The sequence below is a fragment of the Narcine bancroftii genome, chromosome 5 (assembly GCF_036971445.1).
Source record: "Narcine bancroftii isolate sNarBan1 chromosome 5, sNarBan1.hap1, whole genome shotgun sequence".
Taxonomy (NCBI): Eukaryota; Metazoa; Chordata; class Chondrichthyes; order Torpediniformes; family Narcinidae; genus Narcine; species Narcine bancroftii.
Window position 1 is genome coordinate 75133414 of NC_091473.1, and position 26523 is coordinate 75159936.

The following is a 26523-nucleotide window of genomic DNA, read 5'->3' on the forward strand; positions in this document are numbered from 1 at the left end:
AGATAATAATCAAGGCCATCTATACAAATTAAATTATCAGCCATTAATGAAGAAATTACAAGATGACTTAGAACATTGGAAAGATTTACCACTAACACTGATAGGAAGGGTAAATTGCATTAAAAGGAATATCTTCCCAAGGATACAATACCTATTTCAATCAATACCAATTCCATTAACAGAGAAATTCTTCAATGAGCTAAAGAAAATAATAAGGAAATTCTTATGGAAAGGGGGGAAACTGAGGATAGAGCTAGATAAATTAACAGAATGGTACAAACAAGTTGGTTTGCAGCTACCAAACTTTAAAAATTATTATAGAGCAGCACAATTAAGATGTCTATCAGATTTTTATCAAACAAGAGAAAAACCAGATTGGACCAGGATAGACCTAGATAAAATAGGGGAGAAGGTACCAGAACATATACTTTATAATTGGCATGAAAAACTGTTGCAATATAGAAGTTCACCAGTACTGCACCATCTGCTCAACATTTGGAAGAAGATTCACGTAGAAAGGAAAAAACAATTTACCAACTACCAAAATTATTATTGAAGCAAAATCAACTAATCCCTTTCACAATAGATAACCTTTCCTTTAGAGAATGGGAGAGAAAAGGGAGTAAAAGAATGGAAAATTGTTTTTTGGGAAATAATTTATTATCTTTTGAACAAATGAAGTACAAATATAGAATAACTCATGGTACAATGTTTGCATACCACCAACTGGAAACCTACTTAAAGAACAAATTGGAAAGCAGACTGAGATTACCAGAAGGAAACAGCTTTGAATATGTGATTACAGACGCAATGATAATTAAAAGATTTATAACAAACATGTACATCAAGCAGCAAGAGAAAGAAAATGATGAAATAAGCTATAAACCCAAACAAAAGTGGGAACAAGATCTAAACATAAAGATAAAAAATGAAAAATGGGAAAAGCTATGCTCTGGAACTATGAGAAATACAATCAACATGAGGTTACACATGAGGCAATATAATTGGTTACACTCCAAAAGTTAAATAAATGGGACCCAACAGTATCAGATAGATGTTTTTGCTGTGAGAAGGAAACAGGAACAACAGTACATGCAATTTGGGCATGTGAGAAAGTGGAAAAGTTTTGGGAAGATCTAAATCAGGTATTAAATAAAATCACAAAAAGCAACATACCAAAAATTCCAGAGATATTTCTTCTAAGTAATATAAGAAGTAAAGAATTAGGCCTCAAACTGGATGAAGCACAAAAAAGATTTATTTTGATAGCCTTAGCTGTAGCAAAAAAATGAATAATGTCAACCTGGAAATCAGAAGAGATCCTGAGAGTACAGCAATGGTACATAGAAATGAATAAATGTATTCTATTGGAAAAAAATAACATATAATTTAAAAAATAAAGTCACATTATTTTTTTTAAACTATATTTAAGATTTTATAACATGAATAAAATATAAGATTACATTTAAAAAAAATAAAAGTAAGATAATAAAATTAAAATTACAGTACCACATCGGTAAACTAAATAAACTAACCCCCCCAATAATTATTACACAACATTAATAACCTAACTTAAAATTAGTCGAACCCCCAAAATAAAGAGTGAAGAATTAATAAAGTGAACAATATTATATATAAGAAAAAAAAGCCCACTTACAAAAATAAGATAAAACATAACAAGTAAAGATACTAACAAAAAAAAGTTATCAATACTAAAATATCACACTTAAAAACATATTTAAAGCAAACTTAAATGCATATATTTAACAAACAGAATCCACTTTAACCTATAAAAAGACATCCTATCCTGAATTGAAAAAGATATCCTTTCCATAGTCAAATGGAACTTCATCTCCAAATGCCACCTATCTAAAGTTAATATATTTCTGTCTTTCCAAGTAAGTGCTATACATTTCTTGGCCACAGATAAAGCTAAATAGATAAAGGAAATCTGATAATCCTTTAAACCTAAATCAATTAGTGATTGCATATTCCCTAATAAAAATATATCAGGATCTAATACAAGACAGATATTATATAAACTATTAAGTATAGATTGAATACCTTTCCAAAACTGTTGCAATTGATCACAAAGCCAGACAGTGTGCAAAAAACTATAAAGTCACATCATTCGAACAAATTTGGGAACCGTACATGGAAGACAACAGACCGCGGACCTCCACCCTCTAAAATGAAAGAATGAGAAGAAGACGAAATGAACTGACCCAGTGTGTAAAAGTAGATGACACAATTTTCTCATTTATTTTCATTGTGTGATGTCATTGTTTAATGGGTTTATTGTATTGTATATGTTGACCGTTTAATGGGTTGGGAGGGGGTGGGAAGGAGGGAGGGAAGAGAGGGGGACAAAGGGGAGAAAATGACACTATGTATATTCAAGAGGGAATTGTTTGTGTGTATTTTGGTTAATATGGTTCATAGTGTGAAAAATAAAAAATATATGAAAAAAAATTTGCAGGGACATTGGCTGGCTGATGTGTGGCTCTTTATTATGCCGGAGTTCTGCGCTCCTGTGGTACTGGGGTTAGATACTCAATCTCAGATGAAAAGTGTAGTGTTAAATTTTGGTGGGCCACTACCTACATTTTCCATCCCCTGCGCTAGTTACTGCAGTCTGTCCACATTAAAGATCAAAGCTCCCTCCCTTTTCAGTGATTTATCCCCCGAGTGTTGGCCGATTGCCACTAAGAGCCGTTCTTACAGCAAAGAAGATCATGAGTTTATCAAAGCTGAGACTCAGAGATTGCTTAAAGAGGGAGTAATTGAACCCAGTAAGAGTCCGTGGCGAGCCCAGATGGTAGATGTGAAAAGTTACACTAAGAAATGACTGGCTTTTGACTACAGCCAGGCAATCAACCGTTACACTAACCTGGATGCCTACCCCCCTGCCACGCATCATTGAAATGGTTAATCAGATAGCGCAATACAAAGTGTACTCCACTATCGACCTCAAAGCAGGTTACCACCAAATCCCCATTAAAATAAAGGAATGACCCTATACAGCCTTTGAGGCTGATGGGGGAGGGGGGAGTTATACTAGTTTAAAAGGGTACCTTTTGGAGTCACTAGTGGTGTGTCAGTGTTTCAAAGGGAAATGGATGATTGTTAGGACATATGAGTTACAGGGTACGTTTCCCTATCTGAATAATGTCACTATCTGTGGGAAAACACAGGCTGAGCATGACAACAACTTAAAGACATTTTTAGCAACAGCTAAAGAACTCAACCTTACATTTAACGAGGGCAAATGTGTGTTCAACGTGACAGAGCTACCCATTCTGGGCTACATTGTCCATAAGCACGAAATCTGCCCAGACCCAGAAAGAATGGCCCCCCCTTGAGAAATTACCACCCCTACTCAGAGTGAGCCTGAGAGGTTGGACTCATCCCCCCCAGCCTCTGACCCCTAGTAAGCTTTCAGATGGCCATGCTGAGGCTCCACTGCCTCACGCTGGCGATTCTGGAATGGGTCCAGAAGTCAGTCTTTCCCACACTAGTGACCCAGGACCTGTACCAGTTCCAAAGTTTGCAAAGGAGTCACCTGTTTTGAGACAAAGCACCAGAATTTGTAAACAACCTGATAGGCTGACATATTCATAAAACATCTCATTATATTTCGATTGCTTGCAAGATACTGGTGTATTTTGGCTGTTAGAGTATCTCAAGGCCAAACATAGTATCCATGTATCGCTTGCTTCAGTCTTTCCTAGCAACTATCCTTTTGATTTTAACCCTTCTTCTGCCGGGGGGAGACTGTGGTGAATGTCTGCCAAGCTGCCTGTCTCCCCTCTGGCGAGCCTTGCTGTACTAACATTGGCTGTGCATTATCTCTACTGTTAAGGACACTCCCCTTGGATATAACTGTATATGCACCTATTGTCTTTCATTATTGTATCATGAGTTTCTGCTAATAAAAGCCATGATTATTGTTTGACCACATCATCTTTGGCTACTTCATCACTGGCACTTCAATCTCATTATCCACTTCCTGGCTACTGTTTGGGGGCCTGTATATAACTGCCAAAATGGTGTTTTTACCTTTGACAGTTTTTAATTTAACCCATAATGTTTCCATCTCTTTTGACCCTATTTCCCTTCTTTCTATTGATTTAGTCATTTTTTTATCATCAGGGCCACCCCTCCTCCTCTACCCACCTACCTATCTTTCCTATAGACTGTGTATCCTCGGATATTGAGCTCCCAATCACACCCCTCAATGAGCCACGTTTCAGTAATGGCTACAATGTCTTACCTTTTCATTTGAATCTGAGCAACCAGGTCATCCACTTTGTTTCTAATGCTAAGTGCACTTAAATATAGCGCCCTTAATTCCGATACCGATATTCTTTGTTCCATATTCTTTTTGAACAGCACTTTCTCCTGCCTGCTCATCTGCCTTTTATTTATGTTGTTATTGAGTAACTCTTCACCATTTATTTCTCTCCCTGTTGTAACTCCCTGTCTCCCTACTGTCCTACTCTCTACACTCTCATTCTGAATTCTCTCCCCCTGCCAAATTAGTTTAAACCCCTCCCCAACAGCTCTAGCAAACCCAACTGCCAAGATATTGGTCCCCTTCCATTTTAGGAGTAGCCCATCCTTGTTATAGAGGTCTGACCTTCCCCAGAAGCGATCCCAATGATCTAGGAATCTGAAGCCCTGCCCCTGCCATATCTTCCTATTAGTACCCTGTCTAGCGCGTAGCACAGGCAGCAATCTGGAGATTACCAACCTCGAGGTCCTTTCTTTTAACTTTCTACCGAACTCCCTATATTCCCTCTTTAGCATCTCATCTCTACCTCTATCTTTGTCATTGGTCCCCACGTGGACCACAACACCTGGCTGCTTCCCCCTCCCCTTCCAGAATGCTACGGAGATGATCTGAGACATCCCTGACCCTGGCTCCGAGGGGGAAACTCACCAACTGGGAGTCATGATGCATTCCAGCAAACTTCCTGTCTATCCTCCTAACCAACAAGTCCCCTATCACTAATGCTCTCTCCTCAGTGCTTCCCTTCTAAGCTGAGGTGCCAGTCTTTGTAACAGAGATTTAACCACTTCAACTAATCCCTGGTAGATCGTCCCCACAAGCAGTATCCAAAATGACATGCCTATTGCCCGTGGGAATGTCCACAGGGGTGCTCTGCATCACTGGTCCCTTGTTTTTATCCCTTCTGACAGTCACCCATGTCTCTGCATCCTGTCTATTTGGGGTGACTCTCAATTACCTCCTCAGCCTCCTGAATAACCTGCAGTTCATCCAGCCCCAGCTCCAGTTGCCAAACTCAGTATGTAAGGAGCTGAAGCAGAGTGCACTTCTTGCAGGTGTAGTTATCTGGGACAAGTATACATTTCCAGATTTCCAATATCCCACAGCTGGAGCAATCGACAGCCCAAGCTGACTCCATTAGCTTATAGAATTGCACACTGAGTATCTTTATCTTCTCTACTTACCTTGATTTCTGCAGCTGCTCTCCTCAGTCTTGCTCGATGAAGGTGCTTTCTCCTCACCTGCTTTTGCCGAAGCCTGATGAGCCAAAGCCTGGAAGTCCCACTCCTTCACTGTGCCACTCACTCGCTGGCCGCTCCTATTTATTGGCCAACTAACCAATTAACCCCGACACCTTCTCCTCTTCATCCGACCAATGGTCACCTCCGATTCCTCTCTGGACCTGCGCTGCAGGTCCCGGTAAGTGCCCTTGCTAGGAAAGACTTCTTACCTTCTCTCCTCCACAAACTCCTCTCCTGACTGATGTTCTATTTATTTTTGTGATGAGCTGGTTGTCAATGAAGCCCCATCACATGTCTCAAGGTTCATGTTGACATTCAAATATCAGCTGAATAAAATACTGTCTTGAAATAAATGTTGTCAGTCAATGGGGGACAGTGATATACAATAATTGTTTATTTTGGTATCCACACATGACAGATCCTATCTGACTTTGTAGAGATTGTGAAAAAAAATAATTTGAAATCCAAAGAACTTTTATCTCACCACCAATGTAATTTGTCCCAAACCTTGTTACTGTAATACATTGCTTACCAAAACCTCACATGAGTGAGATAGAAACTATTGAGAGAATACTTGGTGATTGTATTTATGCACATTTGTAAAGACATGATCAAATTAGTAACTATCAACATGGCTTCATGCAAGGTAGTGTCCTATCAATTTGAAATTTTTTGACAAGATGGTAAAAGTGGTTGATGAGGATAAGGCGGTAATGTAATCTGCACATACTTAAAGGTATTTGATAAGGTTCTTAATGGTAGGCTGATCCCAAAGGTATAGATGAATAGGATTGTGATGAATTAATAGTTCAGTTACAAACTAGCTGGCTCATAGAACACAGGGTATTGGTGGAAGGAGGTCCATGATCAAAGGCATTTCAGAGGGACTTGTATTGGAATCCCTGATGTTAGTGATAGGTACAAATGACTTGGATGGAAAAAATAGGTGGGTGCAATAGTAAGTTTGCAGATGAAACAAAGATTGGCAAAATTGTTCACAATGTGGAAGGCTATCAAAGAAATACACAGGATATGGATCAGTTCAGGTACGGGCAGAGAGATGGTAGATGGAGTTCATCTGTCCAAGTGTTGGGTATTGCACCTTGTGAGATCAAAATTAAGGAGAATATATACAGTTAATAGCAGGTCTCAAAAGCATTGAATTGCAAAAGGTTTTGGGAGTCAAATACATTGTTCATTGAAGGAGAGGATGAATAAACTTGGGTAGTATTTCTCCAGGCAAAAGTTTCATACACTGGAGGATGTGTGTTTCAGATGTAAAGATGTAGTTTAAAGGCGATGTGTGGGGCATAATTTTTTTTGCCCAGTGGTGGATGGATGAAATGTCTGCCAAGTGTAGTGGTGGAAGCAGATTCAGTCATAACATTTAGAGGCTTCTGGATAGGCACATGAATTTGGAGGAATATTTATCATGTTCAAGCAGTGAGTTTGATTTGGACATCATGTTTGACACAGACGTAGGCTAAGCCTGTTCCTGTGCTCTATTGTTCCATGGATTAACAATGGGTCAAAACTTAAATATTGCTTTTCAATTTTTTTTAACTGGTAATTCTTTCTCAAATTAGCTCTGTAAAATTCAATTTAATTTCTCACTTTTGCAAAATCAAACAAAGTGATAGTTATGATTATTGTTTCAATGCAGCCTGTTGGTTTCAGATATTAATTGTAATTTCAAATGGTGTTAGTTATTACCCTTGTTTTTCTCAAATTGAGTGATTGGAATTATTATAATCTCCTGGTGGTTGAAAGAATTGCTTTAGCATGACATTGTAGAGATGGATGTTAATCACGTCAGGTCACTGAATAAGTGAAACAATGCTCTTTGACAATTGCTAATAGCTGTGTGAAGAACTTATTTTTTGTCAGATTTAAAATGATTTCAGTAACATATTTGAAGTGATCCTCTATGTAATTTATTTTTTAATTTTTTTAAATTTTTCACACTATGAACCATACTGACCAAAATGCACACAAACATTTCCCTCTTGAATATATAGTGTAATTTTCTCCCATTTCCCCCCCCCCCCTTCCCCACCCTCTCAATGTTCAACCTATATGATACATTAAACCCATTAAACAATGTCATCACACAATGAAAATAAACAAGAAATTTGTATCTTCTACTTTTACATACTGGGTCAGTTCATTTCGTCTTCTTCTCCTTCTGTCATTTTAGGCGGTGGAGGTCCATGGTAGGACTTCTCTGTTGTGTTCCATGCACGGTTCCCAAATTTGTTTGAATACTGTGATGTTATTTCTTAAATTATATGGTTTTTTTTTCCAATGGAATACATTTATTTATTTCTATGTACCATTGCTGTATTCTCAGGCTATCTTCTAATTTCCAGGTTGACATAATACATTTTTTTGCGACAGGCAAGGTTATCATAATAAATCTTTTTTGTGTTCCATCCAAATTGTGTCCATATTACTTAGAAGAAAGATCTCTGGATATTTTGGTATGTTGCTTTTTGTGATTTTATTTAATACCTGGTTTAGATCTTCCCAAAACTTTTCCACTTTCTCACATGCCCAAATTGCATGTACTGTTGTTCCCGTTTCCTTCTTACAGCGAAAACATCTGTCTGATACTGTTGGGTCCCATTTATTTAACTTTTGGGGTGTGGTGTATTTTACAATACCTATTTCAATTGTTACAAATTCACCTAACAGAGAAATTCTTCAAGGAGCTAAAGAAAATAATAAGGAAATTCTTATGGAAAGGGGGGAAACCGAGGATAGCTCTATGTAATTTTTGATGTGTTCTCTTTAAACAGTGATTTTAAATTTTATTTTATTGAACAAATAGTTGACAAATAAACTATCTTTTTATTTTGAATATTTTAATGTGTCATGATCTGCTTTTATTGCTGCACCCGATCCCACTAAATCAAAAGACAAAACCAACCTTATCATTAAATATGACACTCTCTCATGTAAGTTATTTTTATTCTTCCATAGCTTAGCAAAGCAATCAATCAAATCAGAAATATTCACCAACTAGCCAAGAGGAAACATAAAATGGATGCAGACAGAATAAATGTGAAGCAATGGAAATACAGCTGAAGTTTTCTCTTTTTTTATGTTGCAGGTTAAAACCAAACTGGGTCTTGGGGAGAAGCAACATGAAGGAGGTTGTGGGTCCTTTAAAGGCAATTTATTTAGTCATGGATACACTCGGAATTTTGATTTAAAATCTCAAGCACAGGGAAAAAAGTTGATTTTTCTGCCGGATATGTTCATGTGTGGATGCAAAAAAAATTTTTTTCAACTTTTTGAGTTTTTAATTGCTTCTACATTGGCTAAACTTGGATAATTACATTTTTCACTTGTGTCACTCTTCGTGGTGAAATGCGATAGTCCATATTTAAAGTTTTAAAACTTAGATATACTGCATTGTAACAGGCCCTTTTGGCTCACGAGTCCGTGCCACCCCATTACAACTGATTGATTTACACCCCCGGTATGTTTTGAAGGGTGGGAGGAAACCAGAGTCCTCAGGGAAAATCTACGCAGTCACGGGTGAAAGTACAAACTCCTTACAGACAGCACGGGACTCAAAACCCGGTCCCAATCGCTGGTGGTGTAATAGCATTGCGCTGATCCTTACCCCAACCCTGCCGATTCTGAAAAACAATGAGTGTAGTGATATACTATCAATAATACCAAAGACTGGAGTTGCAGGAGGACAAGCTTTTAATACCATAAGACTTGGACCATGCTCTTGTTCTGGCCCTGATCCCAGGACTCGTTCTGAGGGAGGGACTTGGTTCACTGTCTTTATTAGAGGATTGCAGGGGTGAAGTCAGCGCGGGAAGGTGTGCCAGCCATATGTTTGAACCAGTGACAGTAACCAAGTAACAGTATACAGTGGTGTATCACCACATTCACTCCCGTGTCCATCAGAACTTCAGCCGGTCCCGAGGTCTTCTGTTCCTTGTGGTCTGTCGTGGTGCTGGCTGTGGCATATCTGCTGGTTCACATTGGGGTGGGAGTATGTCAGCAGTTGGTGCACTTAGGGCCAAGGGTGGATTGGGCGGTGCAGGAGTCAGGGGGATCGGCCGTGGTTGTCGTAACCGCTGGTGCCTGGGTTGGGGTAGGGTGCCTGGGTGCAGGGATAGGGGGTGGTCAGTGGTGGTCTCAGGATCTCCTGCACAGGCCAGGTCCTCACATCCATCTGAGTATGCCACATAGGCATACTGGGGATTGGCATGGAGGAGATGGACTTTCTCAACCAGTGGATCAGTCTTGCTGATCATGCCTCAAACACTCTTGTACATGCCTCTTGAGCAGGACTGGGCCTGGGGATGTCAGGCAGGATGGTAGAGTTGTTCCCAATGCTGATTTCTTGGAGAAGGAAAACAGTCTTTTGTGAGATGTTGCATTGATGGGATCTGATTGTGTGGAGGGCACTGGTGAGTACTTCCTGCCACTGGGAGATGGGTCGACCCCGGGACCTCAAAGCTAGAAGGACTGACTGCCTTCTATACCGTGGTGTTTTCCCGCTCCACTTGGCCATTCCCCTGGGGGTTATAGCTCGTAATTCTGCTGGTGGCTATGCCCCTTGCCAACAGGTATTGTTGCAGCTTGTTTCTCATAAACGAGGGCCCCCAATCACTGTGGATGTAGCTCGGGTATGCGAATACGGCGGAGATGCTGTGTAGGTGGCTGTGAGTGGCTATGGTCATATCTGGGCAGGGGATGGTGAAAGGGGAAACAGGAGATCTCCATATAACCAGATCACAATTAAAGCATGGAAACAGGCCATTACACCCCTTCTAGTCCATTCTGAAACACTTACACTCTCCTAGTCCCACAGACCTGTGCTTTGCCCATAACCCTCCATTCCCTTTCCATCCAGATAGCTATCCACTTTTTTCCTAAAAGATAATATTGTACCGGCCTCCATTACTTCCACTGGAAACTCGTTCCACACAGACTCCACTCTTTGTGTAAAGAAACTCCCTCTTGCGTTACACATAAATTTCTGCCCCCTAACTCTCAGCTCATGCCCTCTAGTTTGAATCTCCCCAATCCCCTACTCTATCTATTCCCCTCAGAATTTTAAAAACCTCCCCCAGCCTTCTATGCTCCAAGGAGTACAGATCTAACTGTTTAACCTTTCTCTATATCTTAGGTGCTGAAACCCTGGTGAATCTCCTCCGTACTCTCATTATTTTGTTCATAACCTTCCTATAATTTGGTGACCGGAACTGAACACAATATTCCAAATTTGGCCTCACTAATGCCTTGTACACTTTTAACATTATCTCCCAACTCTTATACTCTATGCTCTATACTCATGAACAATGTGTAGCATGAATAAAAGCTCATGACTGGAGGGAGAACAAATGCTTTTATTAGCTTATAACTATGGGTAGGGCTTCACAGTAGTCTTCAGAAGGGTTCTGGGTTTAGGGGGAAACCATGGATATATGTGGGCAGATGGGGATGGAGCTGGGAGGCAGAACCAGCCATCAGCACAACACACTACCAGTGAATCCTAGTTCACTGCATTCACCCCTTCTTGTACAATTTAGGGCCTGTGAATGAAGACAGAGAAAATGGGTTCAGAAAAAAAATGGTTGAAAAATATACAGTTATTGATAAATTTACAGATTTAAGAGGTCTGGGGGTCTGGAGATCCTGGTGGAGCACCTTAGCAATGGAGGCCTTGGATCTCCTGGACCCCTTGTGAGGGAGGAGAGTTGGGGTGGGTCTCCAGCTCAGAGAGGGAGGGGGATGCACTTTCCTCCTGAACTGGGTCCCCTGAGGCTCTGACTAGGGGTGGCGAGAATGAGTTCCGTGGATCTCATGGCACCTGAGGCAACGGACCCCCTGTATTGGCGGGTGCCAGGTCCCTGATGGAGATGCTGTCCTCTCTGCAGCAACTTCTCTGTTACCGGAGACCTTCAAAAATCTTGGGTAATAAATTGTTGGGTGCTACTAGTTGCCCCAATAATCACAGAGACAAAGACTGAAGGGAATGATAGGCTTTATTATATAAGAGACTGCTGGCCCCAGTCAAGGCTAGGGAAAATGAGGAGAGGAAGAAGGGACTCGACAGTTATGGCCTGGGTCACATGGGAGGAGTCTAGGAGAGGATCAGGAAAGCGGGCCAGCCTGTACATACAACCATATCATTACAGACCGGTAAGATGGCTGTTTCCCCAGCAAGTACACTGTGCTATTGTTTGGGGATGGAAGCGACGTCAGCCAAGATGGCTGTCCCAACTTCCTGCACACTGGCATCGTCGAGATTCAATTTCCTGTTCGGAAAGGAAAGTCTGCACTTACATACTTTAGCGTAATTCCCTTTCTTCTGAGCACACTGCTTCCTTGGCTGGGCAGCATTCCCAGGAGTGTTTTGGTTGGCTGCAGTAGTAGCACTTCAGTGGCTTGGCAGTGGCAGTGCCAGCGGTGAAGTCAGGATGCCCCTGTGCAGTGCTGGAATGGGACCCTGTGTCCCAAGATGGCAGTGCCCATGATCTCCATGAGGTGGCCACATTGTCAGATGCAAAGGAATCTGAGTTACGGAGGGCTACATCCAGTGTTTTGGCAACCTCGACGGCCTTTCCCAAAATTAGTTTATCGAGCTCCAGTAGCCATTGTTGGATATAGTCTGAGCGGATACCCATTCCGCAGGCATCCTGGATGAGCTTGTCTGTATAGAGTTCAGTGGTTACATCTTTAGAGTTGCATGTGTGCCCAAGTTTGCGCAGGGCCCGAGTGCAATCTTGGAGGGGCTTGCCAGGCCGCTGCTTGGGTGTAGCAAAGAGGTGCCTGGAGTAGATCTCGTTAGTCTTGGGTCTGTACCTGCTTTGGAGTTTTCTCATGGCCTTGTTGAACCTCATGCAGGCTCTGATGAAAGGGTAGGCCTGATGGCTAACTCTCGATCGCAGCAAGCATAGTTTGTTGTCGTTGGTACTTATGACTTGAACGCAGGAGTGCAAGAAGTCATTGAAGCAGATAAGCCAGAGCTCAAATTTGTCTGGGGCATCGGGTGTTTGCCGATATACATCCAGTTAATCCGGCTTTAGCAGCATATCAATTTCAAATTTTTATGGCATTAAAATTGATACACTATTAATAATACCAATGACTGGAATTGCAGGTTGCCAGGTTTTAATACCATAAGACTTGGACCATAGTCCTGTTCTGGCCCCGATCCTAGGACTCGTACTGAGGGAGGGACTTGGCGTAACTGCCTTTATTAGGGGATTCCAGGGGGATGGAGTCACTGAGGGAAGGCAGGCCAGACATACACATGAACCATACATATACCCAGTGCCAGAAACCAAGTATAAGTATACATTGATGTATACTGTATCATGTAGAATAATTTCAATCAATAGCTTTTGAGTTGAACAAAATGTGTTAATATTTTTGTAGTTTTTTTATTGCACCTTAAGGAAAATAATTAAATTTATACAATACTTCATCCAATATAGTAAATAGAAATACTTTGTAATGTCGTGCTCTTTCTTAGTTTTTACCAATAAATTAGGGTGAGTAGTTTAATGTAGCAAAGGAAAATTTCATACCAAGAACCTATTGGTCTTTGCTGACCTTCATTTGAATAGGTGTAACTATTTTCGCAAAAATCACAGGTCATTAATCATAACTCTTCGAGGCTGTTCATTTCTGAAAATGGATTCAGTGCCATCTTACTTTGTAATTTGTAACACTAAGCAAAATATAGTACAGGATACAAAAGAAATAATTGCCATTGCAGTTGGATAGTCTTGCTTTAAGATGTGGAGCTTGAACAATATCACAATTCAAAAACAAAGGACATGATTGTCAGCAGAATGTCAAGGAAATCAGTATTTGGATATTAATGTTTTTCTTTTGGAAAACTATCTTCTCTCTGAACTTATAACTTATCACTGCTTTTGACCCATAATTCCAGTGACCCGAAATGGACTTGGTTGGATGGTGATTACTCAACATGAGATGCAGCATATTGGCATGGATTTTGATCTATTTGAGCTCAATTTTGATAAAAACTCCTTCACCCATATCCAATATTGCAAGTGGCATTTAACATGGGATCATGCACTTCTGTCGAAGGAATCAAAAGAAGAAGGGTTATCTAAATGAAGAAGGGTTCAAAATTTACAGAGTAATTTAAGAGTTCTTCTGCAAGAAGCACAAAAACAAATTAGCATGCATTTGCAGCTGGGAATTAAAGCAAATTTTATACTGACCTTTATTGGTGGGGAATGACGTTTAAAAATAGTATTGTTATGATGGTATGGAATGTTGGTGAGGCCATTTGGTTTTGATTCCTTTGTTTAGGAGAGGTATCTTGGCAGGCTGTCTACAGAGCCAGAATAACATAGTAGCGAGACTTGCATGTGCGACAGGCCCCGGATTTTCAAAGGCCTCCACATTTATGTACTATCCATTATGAGAAACATTTTTTTTCTTTGTTGTACAGCAACAATGAGACCACACTGAGAGTCTGTGTTAAGGACCCCGATTAAACATAATAGTTCACTAAAATTGCTAATTTTAAATTTAAGGTTGAAATTTTAGCCAATTATCAACTTTAATTGGTATCTCATCGTCGCTGCACAAAGATGAAAAGAAAAATATAAACGGCATAATGGGGTCTTGCTGTTCCTTAGAGACCACGGGATCTTCTGTCCCTTCCCTTAATTTAGTATCTTTTCTAGCAGTTTGACTTCGTATAAAAATCCCTCTCAAAGTCCCCCCAGCAATGCCAGGAGACTGAAGATCAGAGTTATCTTTAAGCCAAATCTCTTCAATCATCTTCACTGAATCGATGTCTGGAAAAACCGTTGTAATTGAAGATGCATTTTGCAGCGCCACCACTGTAGCGGTCGAATGACAGCTCTTTAACTCTCCAGCTGGTGGCGCCCCAGCTGATTCAACTGTCAAAGTCTGAGTAACAGCACTCACAGTGGCCATTGTGTGAAATACTGGCACCCGTCCAACTCTTTGGTCTGAAAGCTGTTGAATGCGACCTTCAAAGACCCTCACCGGCTTAAAACGGAGTTTCAATGCCGAACTCTGTACGTCTTCCTCTGGATCCATTCTACGCTGAGTCCTGGCTTCTTGTAAACAAGTAGGCTCAGACAATTTCAGAAAATGTAGTTTTTTAACAGTCTGTTGATGTTTTCTTTTACCTTTTTTTTTGCATATAAACCATTAGGCACTAATCCAACACCTCTTATTATTTATAAACTTTTAAAAGAACTTTAACGGGCACTTAAAGACAAAACAATAAATCAGAGTCAGGAGAGGTCTGGAAGACACATCTGTTCCCTACGCCATCTTGCCACGCCCCATTTAATGAACTTCAAACTTTGAACTATCTTTAAAAAATCTAGTTTTCAAAACTATATATATATTTGCTTTCAGCAGCATGAACTGTCATTGGTGATCAGTGTGGTGCCAAGGAACTGCTTTAGTGTGTGTTATTGAGAGGCCTGGTCACCATTCACTATCAATTGGCTTGAATGGCCAGCACCAAAGGAACCCAAATAACACTTGAGTTTGCAGCTATCAAGCATAATATTTGAAAAGAGCCAGAGTACACAAAAGAAAAGATCATTTGGATTTTTGGAATTCAATACGATGAGTTCTTACCTTTTCCATTAACCTTTTAGTTTTTCCAGAACAAATATTGCAAATGCTGGTTAACATATTATCGTAAAGAACCATCTCAAAACATTTTCATGTGTTTTTTTCAGATAAGAAAAGCATGTGTAGAGATCCATCATGAATACATCATTTCTCAGAAGGGCTACAAACTAACATGAATGCCATGCTGGATATGAATTGGAAGGATCAGACATGGTAGTAGATGTGAATGGGAATTGGTCAGAACTGCCTACAGGCAATTTTATATAACATATATATAACCTATAACCATATAACAATTACAGCATGGAAACAGGCCAATTTGGCCCTTCTAGTCCACACTGATCCAAGTACCCTCCTCTAATCCCACTTACCAGCACTCTGCCCATATCCCTCTATCCCTGTCCCATCCATATACTTATCCAACTCTTTCTTAAATGACAAAATTGACCCTGCCTCCACCACCTTTCCCGGAAGCCCATTCCACACAGTAACCACTCTCTGAGTAAAGAAGTTCCCCCTCATGTTACTCCTAAACCTTTGCCTGTCAACTCTCAACCCGACCTCTTGTATCCATCTCTCCTACTCTCAATGGGAAAAGCCTTTCCACATCTATCCCTCTCATTATCTTAAACACCTCTATCAAATCCACTCTCAGCCTTCTACGTTCCAAGGAATAAAGACTTAATTTGCTCAATCTCTCCTTGTATTCCAGATGCTGAAACCCAGGCAACATTTTTGTAAATCTTCTCTGCACTCTCTCTATCTTGTAAATCGGTGACCAGAACTGCACACAGTACTCTAAATTTGGCCTCATCAATGTCTTGTACAGTTTCATTTAATTTTTATAAATTTTTGCTTCTTATCCTTAATTATTTAATGAACTTCAAATTTTGAACTTTCAACATCCACTATTCTACCCTCATCAACATTCCTAGTCACCTCTTCAAAAAATTCAACAAGATTGGTCAAACTCGACCTTCCATGAACAAATCCGTATTGAATGTCCCTGGTCAGACCCTGACTCTCCTTCAGGTGAAATGAATAATGCAAAGAGTGATTAAGAGGAAATGTGCCACTGTGGGTTATTTGAGCGGAAGGATAGGGTTGGCTTTCTTACCAAAAATAAATTTGGTGAGTTGGGTGAAGCTGCATTTTTCTACCATGTTAACATTGGATACTTTGCTCATTCTCATTGCAATAAATAAGAATTAATTTGCAACAGCTAAAGTCTTTTGTCCATTGAACATTAAGTAGTTTGGACAGGTACATCAGCAATCTTGTAACTTTCCCTTTGATAAATTCGTGCAGAAATAATACTAATTTTACAAGACTACGAATGAGTCTTTATTATCAACAGCTACAACTATTCTTTGTTGTCATGTTGATAGAATGTGTCAACAAATCCCCCAATATTTTAAATGACTCATCCCAACCCATGCACACTCTCTTCACCATTCTCCCATCAAGAAGAAGATGCAGGATTACGCACCAGCTGGTTGAAGGGAAGTTTCATTTCCAACTGGAGAGACCTGGTGCTCATCACACCTCAATAATGATTCAACATTGTGTTTGAAAATTTAAGTTGCCTTTGTTCTGCACTGACCATTCTCTCCCCAGAATTGTAGCTCTGTGCTCTGCACCATAATTTTATCTGCCATGCTGGCTATGGAACGGCTAGCTCGATTGTTCACAAATAAACTTTCTCACTGAACCTTGGGACACGTGACAATAAACTTGAACTACGAGATTACAGAATAAACAAAAGTAAATTTCTGTTTTCATTAGATCCAACTCACTCCTGTGGGAGCCCAGCTACAATAGAAAATGAGACCCAGTGGAAATCTCATCACCATATAGGTTTGGTGAGAAAATGCAGTATTAGTGGTAGAATTCCTACATTTTGGATGGAGAAAGCGAAGTCATGTGTCTTGGTAATAGATGGTCAGAACCTCTATGCTGTCTTGGTAAACATTATTAAGTGTAGGTTTTCATCTTCAACAGTTAGTTCCACCTTTGCAAAAATTAAAACTGTGGCAATTATTCCTTTAGTGTGATTAACTTCAGTATGTGGTTTCCCTATAATGGGTTTCAATTGAGCCTGAAAATTATTTTAAGTCATACATTTATAATAATTTAATAATAATGGATCTCAGAAGCATTTTACAATTCACTTTCTTTGTCCCTCTTCTTTGAATGTTTCTGAATTCCTTGATGGTTCAGAATTTCTTAATAAAGCTTCAGTATAAGTTATCTTTGGGCTTGCTATCCTGGGATGTGAATGAATGATAGGGCAGAACTTGGCAAAAACTCAAAATAAACCTTGTTGCAATGAAATTCAATTTTACAGCATTAAACTCCAATAATCCTGCTCCCTTGGAAGTTTGATGTTGCTGGACTGGAACTATTTCTCAAATATTGGATATTACATCATTGTAATATACCTGTACTTGTACATACTTCTATGAAATATTCTTATACAGGTAGAGAGGGGGCAGTATTGGATCTCCTATTAGTGAATGAGATAAGTCAGGTGACAGGTTTGTGTTAGGGAATACTTTGGGTCTAGCGATCATAATACTGTTAGTTTTAGGTTTATAATGGAGGAGGATAGGGCTGGGCCTAAGATTGAGATTTTTGATTGGAATAAGGCAATTTTCAAGGAAATGCGAAAGGATTTAGAGGGTGTAGATTGGGATAATTTATTTTCAGGGAGAGATGTAATAGATAAATAGAGGATATTCAAAGGGGAAATTTTGAGTCTCTGTGAGGACAAAGGATTGGTTAGAAAATATAGGGATCCTTGTTTTCAATGGATACTGGGAATGTGATTTGGAGGAAGAGGGATGTGGACAACAGGTATAGACAGCAGGGAATAGATGAGGTGCTTGAGGAATATAAACAGTGCAAAGAAAATCTTAAGAAAAAATTAACAAGGCTAAAAGGAGATATGAGGCTGCTTTGGCAGGCAAGGTAAAAATAAATCCAAAGGGTTTCTACTGGTACATTAAAAGTAAAAGAATAGTGAAGGATAAAATCAGGCCAGTGGGGTAGGCTATGTGAAGGGAGGGGAGATGGGCACCTTTGTTTCTTCTTTCTCATCCAGACTAATGAGTGAGCTGGATACAGAACCATTAACATTTCCAAACAACTGAATGCTAGATTATTGGATTTTTTTCTGTATTTGCTGTCATATCAATAACAAATTACACAGCTACAAAGATTATGGGTGGGTGCACCTGCAAAAACCCCTTGGACAAAGTGTGCGGACAAACCACAATACTCTTGGTTGGAAATCATAGAACCTGAACAGAATCTCACTTCTCTTTCTGTAATTCATTAACAGTGTGGTCGGAACCCTGGACATAGAATGACATCTTGGTCATAACTAGTTTGATACCATGCACTTGTAGAGATGCTCCACTTGTGCCCACACCTCCTCTGTCTGCACCATTCAGCGCCCAAACAGTCCTTCCAAGTGAAGTAACATTTCATTTGTGAATCTGCAGGGGTTATCGACTGGATCCAGTGCTCCTATTGTAGCCTCTTCTACATCAGAGAAACTGGGTGCAGACTGGGAGATGGCTTTGTCGGGCACCTCTTTTCTGTCCACTCCATTTCAATTCTCCGTCCCATTACTTTGTCAACATATCTGTCCATGGTCTCATACACTGCTGGACTGAGACCACCTGTAAATTGGAGGAAGAACACCTCATCTTTCAACTGGGCACCCTCCAACCAGATGGCATTAATATTGAGTTCTCTGGCTTCCATTAAAACTACCCCCCATCCCATCCCCTTGCTTCCCCCGTAGGTTCCTGGGTGGGTGTTTTGAGCATTGATGCAAGAGTGCTCATTGTGACTTAGGAAAATATAAAATCACATTTCTTAGCAGTGCCTCGAAGATGATGGAAAAGGATGGGGGTGCTAGAAGCTGATCATTCTGATCAGCAGTTTTAGCCAGGGGATTTATGTGCCTTGTCCCTTTGATTTTCTTGTCAACACTGAACATGGGGAACTGACCAATGGTAATGGCATTGCAATTGTGGTTAGACATTTGTGAGAGATGGTCATCCCTTTCACTTTAATTGCACAAATACTTCATCTCTGAGTGGATTCAGTTTAACAAACATCAGCAACCATCCTGACGTCTAAATTTATGATCAAAGGAAGAACATTAACAAAGCAGCTAAATGGTCATAATGCCTTGTACTTCTCTTGTGATTTCCTCACTTTTTGCCTTCTGTGCAGCATAAGACATTATCCATAAGTTCTTTTGATGTCAAAAATACTGACCTTGAGATTAAAGTATCTCTAAATTCCCAATTTTCTGTGCATGGGCATCTTGGCTTGTGGCCATGATACTCTTATTTCTGCCTTTGCAGCATATCCCTCAGCATTTCATGGAACATTATAGCATGTGTTATTTCTTGTTCACTGGAAATATGCATTGTGAATTGTCAAGAAACCTACAAAAGTGCAGAGAAAAGTATTGGCCTATGCTGTAGCTAAACGCTATTGGTACCAGATGAAATGTCCACATGAAACAAGGAGCCAAAACAATGCTAGCCCTGCATGTGCATGGAAATCCCCTGCATTATAAATGCACAGGAGAATATGAATGGTTCATTATCTCTGCAGCTTTTTGGAAGTACACATCGTCACTGCTCAATCACAGTGGCCAGGCTTCTACCATATATTGACAATCTCCCAGACCAGATGACTGGCACAATTCATTTTTAAAATTATGATCTCTGCCATCTATCTGTGGCTTTGTCCGTCAGTATGAAATCAACCATCTCTATATTCAGGACAGAAAGGTTTGCTTTACCACAAGTAAGCATCTGGTTCCATCAGTCTGAACTGAGTTTTGACACTCATCAGCCTGAATAATACTGTAAATTGCAATTTTTCATTGATGTTCATTGAAATTAATTATATGATTCAAATATCTCTCTTCCATAGAACATTACAGCACAGAAACAGGACTCCTTGGCCCTTCTAGTCTGTACCAAACCTTTTTTTTGCCTAGTCCGATTGACCTGCATCCACCCCATAACCCTCCATACTTCTCTCATCATGTGCCTGTCCAAATTCCTCTTCGATGTTAAAATTGAGCATGCATTAACCACTTCAGCTGGAAAATCATACTACAATCCCACCACTCTGTGTAAAGAAGATCCCCCTGATGTTCCCCCTGAATGTTCCCTCTTTCACTCTTAATCCATGTCTCTCATTTATATCTCACCTACTCTCAGTGAAAAAAGTAAAAAATTTACTGTCTATCCCCCTCATAATTTTAAATACCTCTATCGAATCTCCCCTCATTCGTCTAAGCCCCAGGGAATAAAGTTCCAACCTGTTTAACGTTTCCCTGTAACTCAGTTCCTGAAATCTAGGCCACATCCTAGAATATCTTTGCATTTTTTTAAATCTTACTGATTTCTTTCCTGTAGTTAGTTGACCAAAACTGGACACAATACTCAAAATTTGGCCTCACCAATGTCTTCTACAACTTTTTAACATAAAAACCCAACTCCTTTACTCCATACTTTAATTTATGAAGGTGTTACTAGCCCAAAGGACCCCAAAAACCCAGCACCAATAGATATTAAACACGACAAAGTTGTTTAAACAGAAGTTTTTTTTTAAATTATCTTTAAACATGAAAACAGAATCAAACTTTAACTTATCACTATTAACTTAACTAACCTTACTTAATTCCCTTCTAATTCTAAGTGCACGTGTATGTAATGTGTGTGTAAATTCAAGAAAAATACTTTGGTTCACAGTTCAATCTCACTTCTCCTTCTTCCAAGTTTTCTGGTTGCAGGCAATTCTTACACTATGCACAGAATTTAACATATAACCATATAACCATTTACGGAGTGGAAACAGGCCATTTACGGAGTGGAAACAAGCAAATGAACTGCAATGCCATCGACAGCGATATCTTGAACTGAAGCAAAAAGGTTCATCAAAAGCAGGACGAAGGCTATTGCAGAGAAATCTGTATCTGGAGCCAGTCCAGATATTGTCCGCACCAGTTCACTGATTTTGTGCACCCTCTTCAGGTATTGGTCTCGGTAGATCTTCATTCAATAACGATGGGCAAATTCAATGTAGGTGGAATCAGTCATAGAAATGTTTGGGAATCGTGCACTTCAATACTTCTGGGCACATTCAATACAGGGTCAATCTAAAATTTGAACCTCCCTGATTAACCTCCCATGAGGGACCTTGTCAAAGGCCTTTCTAAAGTCCATGTAGACAACATCTACAGTTTTTCCTGGTAACCTCCTCGAAAAACTCCATAAGATTGGTTAAACACAACTACAACACACAAAGCCATGTTGACTATCCTTAACCAGTCCCTGGCTATCCAAATACATGTATAAAGTTCACCAAGCTTTGGTGCTCGAAAGGTAAATGTTTACTGCTCAGGAAGGTTCTTGTAGGTTAGCAGAGAGAGATGTGTTGTTCCAGGATTTCCACAACTGAGGTACCACAATTAGTCACCTCAATGTCTTGCTGATGAAACTTGCCCCATCAGGGTTCTCCAGATGATAACCTCTTCCTTTTAACCTTTCTGTTCCACTTATTCCAAGAGAAATATCAGACAGATAGCACTTCCAGCCATCTGCCACTCTGGAGCTTCTGTTTCAGTTCCAACAGTTCCACTCTGGAGCTTCTCCTGCTTGTTACAGCTTTCTGTCACACAGTGCAAGACTTCTCTCTCTCTCTCTCTCTCTCTCTCTCTCTGAGACTCAAATTGCCAGGCAGCATGTCCTTCTTTCTCTCTCACTTGCAAAAACCCCTGACCTTCTCCAGGTTCATCCGTTATTTTAGGTAAACAATAACCTCTCAATGACATTTCTGTGAGAGATATTAGGAGACAACCTGTCTCTTGCTGTGGCTTTAAAAGACAATAGTCTATTCATTCACTTTAATTAACAGCCACTTGTGAAATCTCCATAGAATTCTCCATAGTTTCTGTAAAGTCACTGAATATGAATTCTTCAGTATTTCAAATAGTATGTTTTAAAGTGTGTGCATGTATGTAACCTACTTTAATTTTACCAATTTATCTCCGAAAAACATTCCCAAATATTCCATCACAAAAGCTAATATGCCAAAATATCTTTTGTTAAATCATATAGGAATTACATTATGAAGGAATAAAACTATAATTGACAGGATTTAATAAATATGAAGTTATTTTTTTTGAGAAATTATTTACCTGAAAAATCCTTAGTATAAATATCTCAATTATACTTTTCTCCAATTTAGCTCCTTGTATTGTAACAGAAGAATTTAGAAATAATAAGAGTATACTTGAGGTGGAATATTGATAAAATATTAAATATGGAAATTGCTTGGAATTCATGTGCTCCCAAGGTTTTCATATTGATCCTCCCACAAGGCAACATTGCCATTATGGACACATAGAAATTCCTCGTTGTCTCAGTGGTAAGTTCAACTGATCAATATACCATAAGTAAAACTCAAGTTCTTAACATTTTATTAACCCACCATCTCAACAAAACAGTTTGATTTACTTTGAAATATTTGTTGAAGTTGTATAAATTATAGAAGACATTTAGCAGCTGGAAATAACCCAGAAATTATTTGCCATCTTTGTGTGACCTGAAATGACACATTCTGGAATGAGCACGGAAGCAGGCACAACATTCTCTACTGTTGGATTTCCATTTTAGTGGTGGAGGTGGACCTTGTGTGTGTGTGTGTGTGTGGGGGGGGGGGGGGGTGAAGAAAGCAAAGGAGTTAATCCTCAATTTCTCTTAAAAAAAACTCTTGCTGATGAAATGTTGAGAAATCTACTCCACCATTGTGCTGATTATGAATCCACTGCAGGTTTCAATAAAGGAGCCTCAAAAAATGCTCTCACTCTCTCTTCCCCTCTGTCTCTCAGAAGCATTTTAACTGGCCTCCTTCTTTATGTCAAGATCTGTCTGACCCATTCCAAAGGAATTCACAAGTATAATGACAATCTTTGTAGTTTATATCAAAGGGAATAAAACTACAATAAAGGAAGACTATAGTATTTTGAATTAATGGATGTAGGCAGCACAGCATGTTAGGATGGAAAGCATAAATTTATCAGAAAATAGTTAAGAAATTGAAGAATTTGGAGTACAGCATACATTTTGTTGAAATAGGTGAATGAGACCATGAAATAAAGGAAGTCCTGGGTCCTTGGAACCACAATCAAGCGTAACAGTTGTTACAACCCCAAAACACAGCAGCAATAGAACTTTACCAAGACAATAGTTACTTAAACAAAAGTTGCTTTTAATTTTCTTTAAACATAATAACAGGATCAATCTAACTTATTACTATTAACTTAACCCCCTTCTAATTCTAAACTTACATGTATGTCATGTATACATGTTCAGGAAAGTTCAGTTTCACTGTCCAATTATTCACTTTTCACTTCTCCAAGTCCTCATACTGTGCACAGAATTCAACATTTATAATTTATACCAGGCTCTGGTGCTTAAAGTTAAGTAGTTACCACTCAGGAAGGTTCTTGTTGGTTTCAGAGAGATATTTGTTTCTTGTTGGACACACACACTGATTTCCTCCAATCAGTCACTTCAGTGCCTTGCTGAAGAAACTTGCCCCATCATGGGTTTTCCAAATGATAACCTCTTTTTCCAGGTCACTACAGAGTTCCTCTTGTTTCACTTATTTCAGGAAAAACACTCTAGCCACCTATTTCCTTTTGTAAGGACTTCAGGATTTTGAACAGGATGAACTCAGAACTCACAACCTGCCTTCATTATGGGCTTTTTCAACAAGCCTTCCAGCTGTCCATTTTGTAGCCTCAACTACTGCTGCAGAACTGACTTCTCCCCCTCTCTCTCTGTCCAAAAGTGAAATCACCAGTTTGTTTTTTTTTCCTCTCTCAGCTTGTAAAAACCAAATGACCTCTCCAAAGGCTCTAAACCCAATTCTGTGCCTGGACATGATCAACATTATGTTCCATTTGTACCTCCTTTTGAAGTCCTTCACAAAACAGTTCCATTGTCTCTGCAAATGCATTGTGACACAATGTCTCACTTCAGCAAGGCTCTTGCATTTTAGATATCTTTTGTGAAGTGTTAATCTGTTTGTGAAGTGTAACCTAAACCCCCGAAATCTATCACTTTTAAAGTACACAGTGGCCACATTAAAACAATTGAAACAGATCGAAAAATGAATGAGTTAAAATTGTGGGCAGCACAGTTGCCATAAGGGTTAATGCTACGCCTTCCCAGCACCAGTGATTGGGACTGGGGTTTGAATCCCATGCTGTCTGTAGGGAGTTTATACATTCTCCCTGTGTCTGTATGGGTTTTCCCAAGGGGCTCCAGTTTCCTCCCATCCTTCAAAAATGAACCAGAGGCATAGGTCAATCAGGTGTAATTGGGGAGCGTGGGCTTGTGGGCTGAAATGATTTGTTACCATGCTGAAGGTTGAAAAATCTTTTTTAAATATTTTATTTTAATTTTGTGATTAAACAAGCATCAAGAATTAACCGTTACTGATACATAGAATCTCTTCTCTTTGGCTTGGCTTCGCGGACGAAGATTTATGGAGGGGGTAAATGTCCACGTCAGCTGCAGGCTCGTTTGTGGCTGACAAGTCCGATGCGGGACAGGCAGACACGGTTGCAGCGGTTGCAGGGGAAAATTGGTTGGTTGGGGTTGGGTGTTGGGTTTTTCCTCCTTTGCCTTTTGTCAGTGAGGTGGGCTCTGCAGTCTTCTTCAAAGGTGGTTGCTGCCCGCCGAACTGTGAGGCGCCAAGATGCACGGTTTGAGGCGATATCAGCCCACTGGCGGTAGTCAATGTGGCAGGCACCAAGAGATTTCTTTAGGCAGTCCTTGTACCTCTTCTTTGGTGCATCTCTGTCACAGTGGCCAGTGGAGAGCTCGCCATATAACACGATCTTGGGAAGGCGATGGTCCTCCATTCTGGAGACGTGACCCACCCAGCGCAGCTGGATCTTCAGCAACGTGGACTCGATGCTGTCGGCCTCTGCCATCTCGAGTACTTCGATGTTAGGGATGAAGTCGCTCCAATGAATTTTGAGGATGGAGCGGAGACAATGCTGGTGGAAGCATTCTAGGAGCCGTAGGTGATGCTGGTAGAGGACCCATGATTCGGAGCTGAACAGGAGTGTGGGTATGACAACGGCTCTGTATACGCTTATCTTTGTGAGGTTTTTCAGTTGGTTGTTTTTCCAGACTCTTTTGTGTAACATAATTACTGCCCATGTGTCATTCCCACTGGGTGCCTTTTTAGACTGCAAGTACCTGAGTGCAACAGTCCCAGTGGCTGGACATGCAATAGAGTGGATGACTGTCAACAATTTTTTTCTGGTACAATTTACACTACAGGCTTCCTCCAAAGAGTTGTAAAGGTCCTGCAGGATAAATCACAGTGCTAGATTCACAATTCCCAAACATTCCTTTTTAGACTGCCTGTGTAGTACCAAAATTCCTTGATTGTGTCATTATGTGCCTGCAGTCTTAAAAAACCCTAGTGATACAGGTTCTCCATGTTTCCCTCCTCTTCCCCCAAATAGATCCAGAAGATAGGAGGAAGGTAGAAAATAAAAGAGAAAGAAAGAGAAAGTGAATAAATAAAAGGAAGCATGAAGGAAAGAGAGGGTGTCAGGATCTGAAATCCAGTCGAGAAAATCTCACTCTTTTTCCTTCCTGGATCTCAAATATGGGAAAGAACAGGGACATAAAGACTTGAGAACAGAATAAGTATCTTAAATAGTCAACCCAGCATTATGCAAATATGGCTATCATATCTGCAAAAACATATTAAACCTCTTTTTTAAATTATAAGTAATTTTCTTCAGGGGAACACAACTATGCATTTCTACATACCTTTGGGCGATGTCCAGAAGGAAATCAAACTTCCAGGTAATAGCAATACATTTCCTGGCCATTGCAACTTTTAGAAATTCCAATTGGTACTTAGGCAGCCTCATTTTAGGTAATATGTCCACAATATTTCCTGGGAGAAATTGTTTCCCAATGATCAGGTTCAATAAAATTCTTAAATTTTCCCAAAAGGATTTCACTTTACTACATGACCAAGTGGAATGTAAAAAGTACCGTTTTCTTCCCTGCACCTAAAACATATATCCGATACATTAGAATTTAATTTATGCAATTTATTGGACCAGTTCTTATCATCAATACTAATATTCAAATCTGATTCCCATCTTTGTTTTGATTTATATAATTCCAGTTTAAGAGTACCCAATTGATAGGAATTTCTTTGTGTTCCCCTTTCAAATCAGAATCTCCATTTCACTGCACTCTGGCAAAATCATGG

The 26523-nt window shown here is 39.8% G+C and overlaps 1 protein-coding gene across 2 annotated transcripts in view; it reads left to right on the forward strand.

Annotated features, from left to right (window-relative positions):
* The window catches only part of LOC138763549 (complement factor H-like), a 613078-nt gene that overhangs the window by 152333 nt on the left and 434222 nt on the right, over positions 1 to 26523 (forward strand). The window contains exon 17 of one of the 2 annotated variants that reach the window (XM_069937875.1): positions 6172 to 6183. The exons of the other annotated variant lie outside the window; for it this stretch is intronic. The gene's annotated coding sequence lies outside the window, so the exon portion shown is untranslated. Of the gene's footprint in view, positions 1 to 6171; positions 6184 to 26523 lie in introns of those variants that run through there. 2 annotated transcript variants of the gene reach the window in all.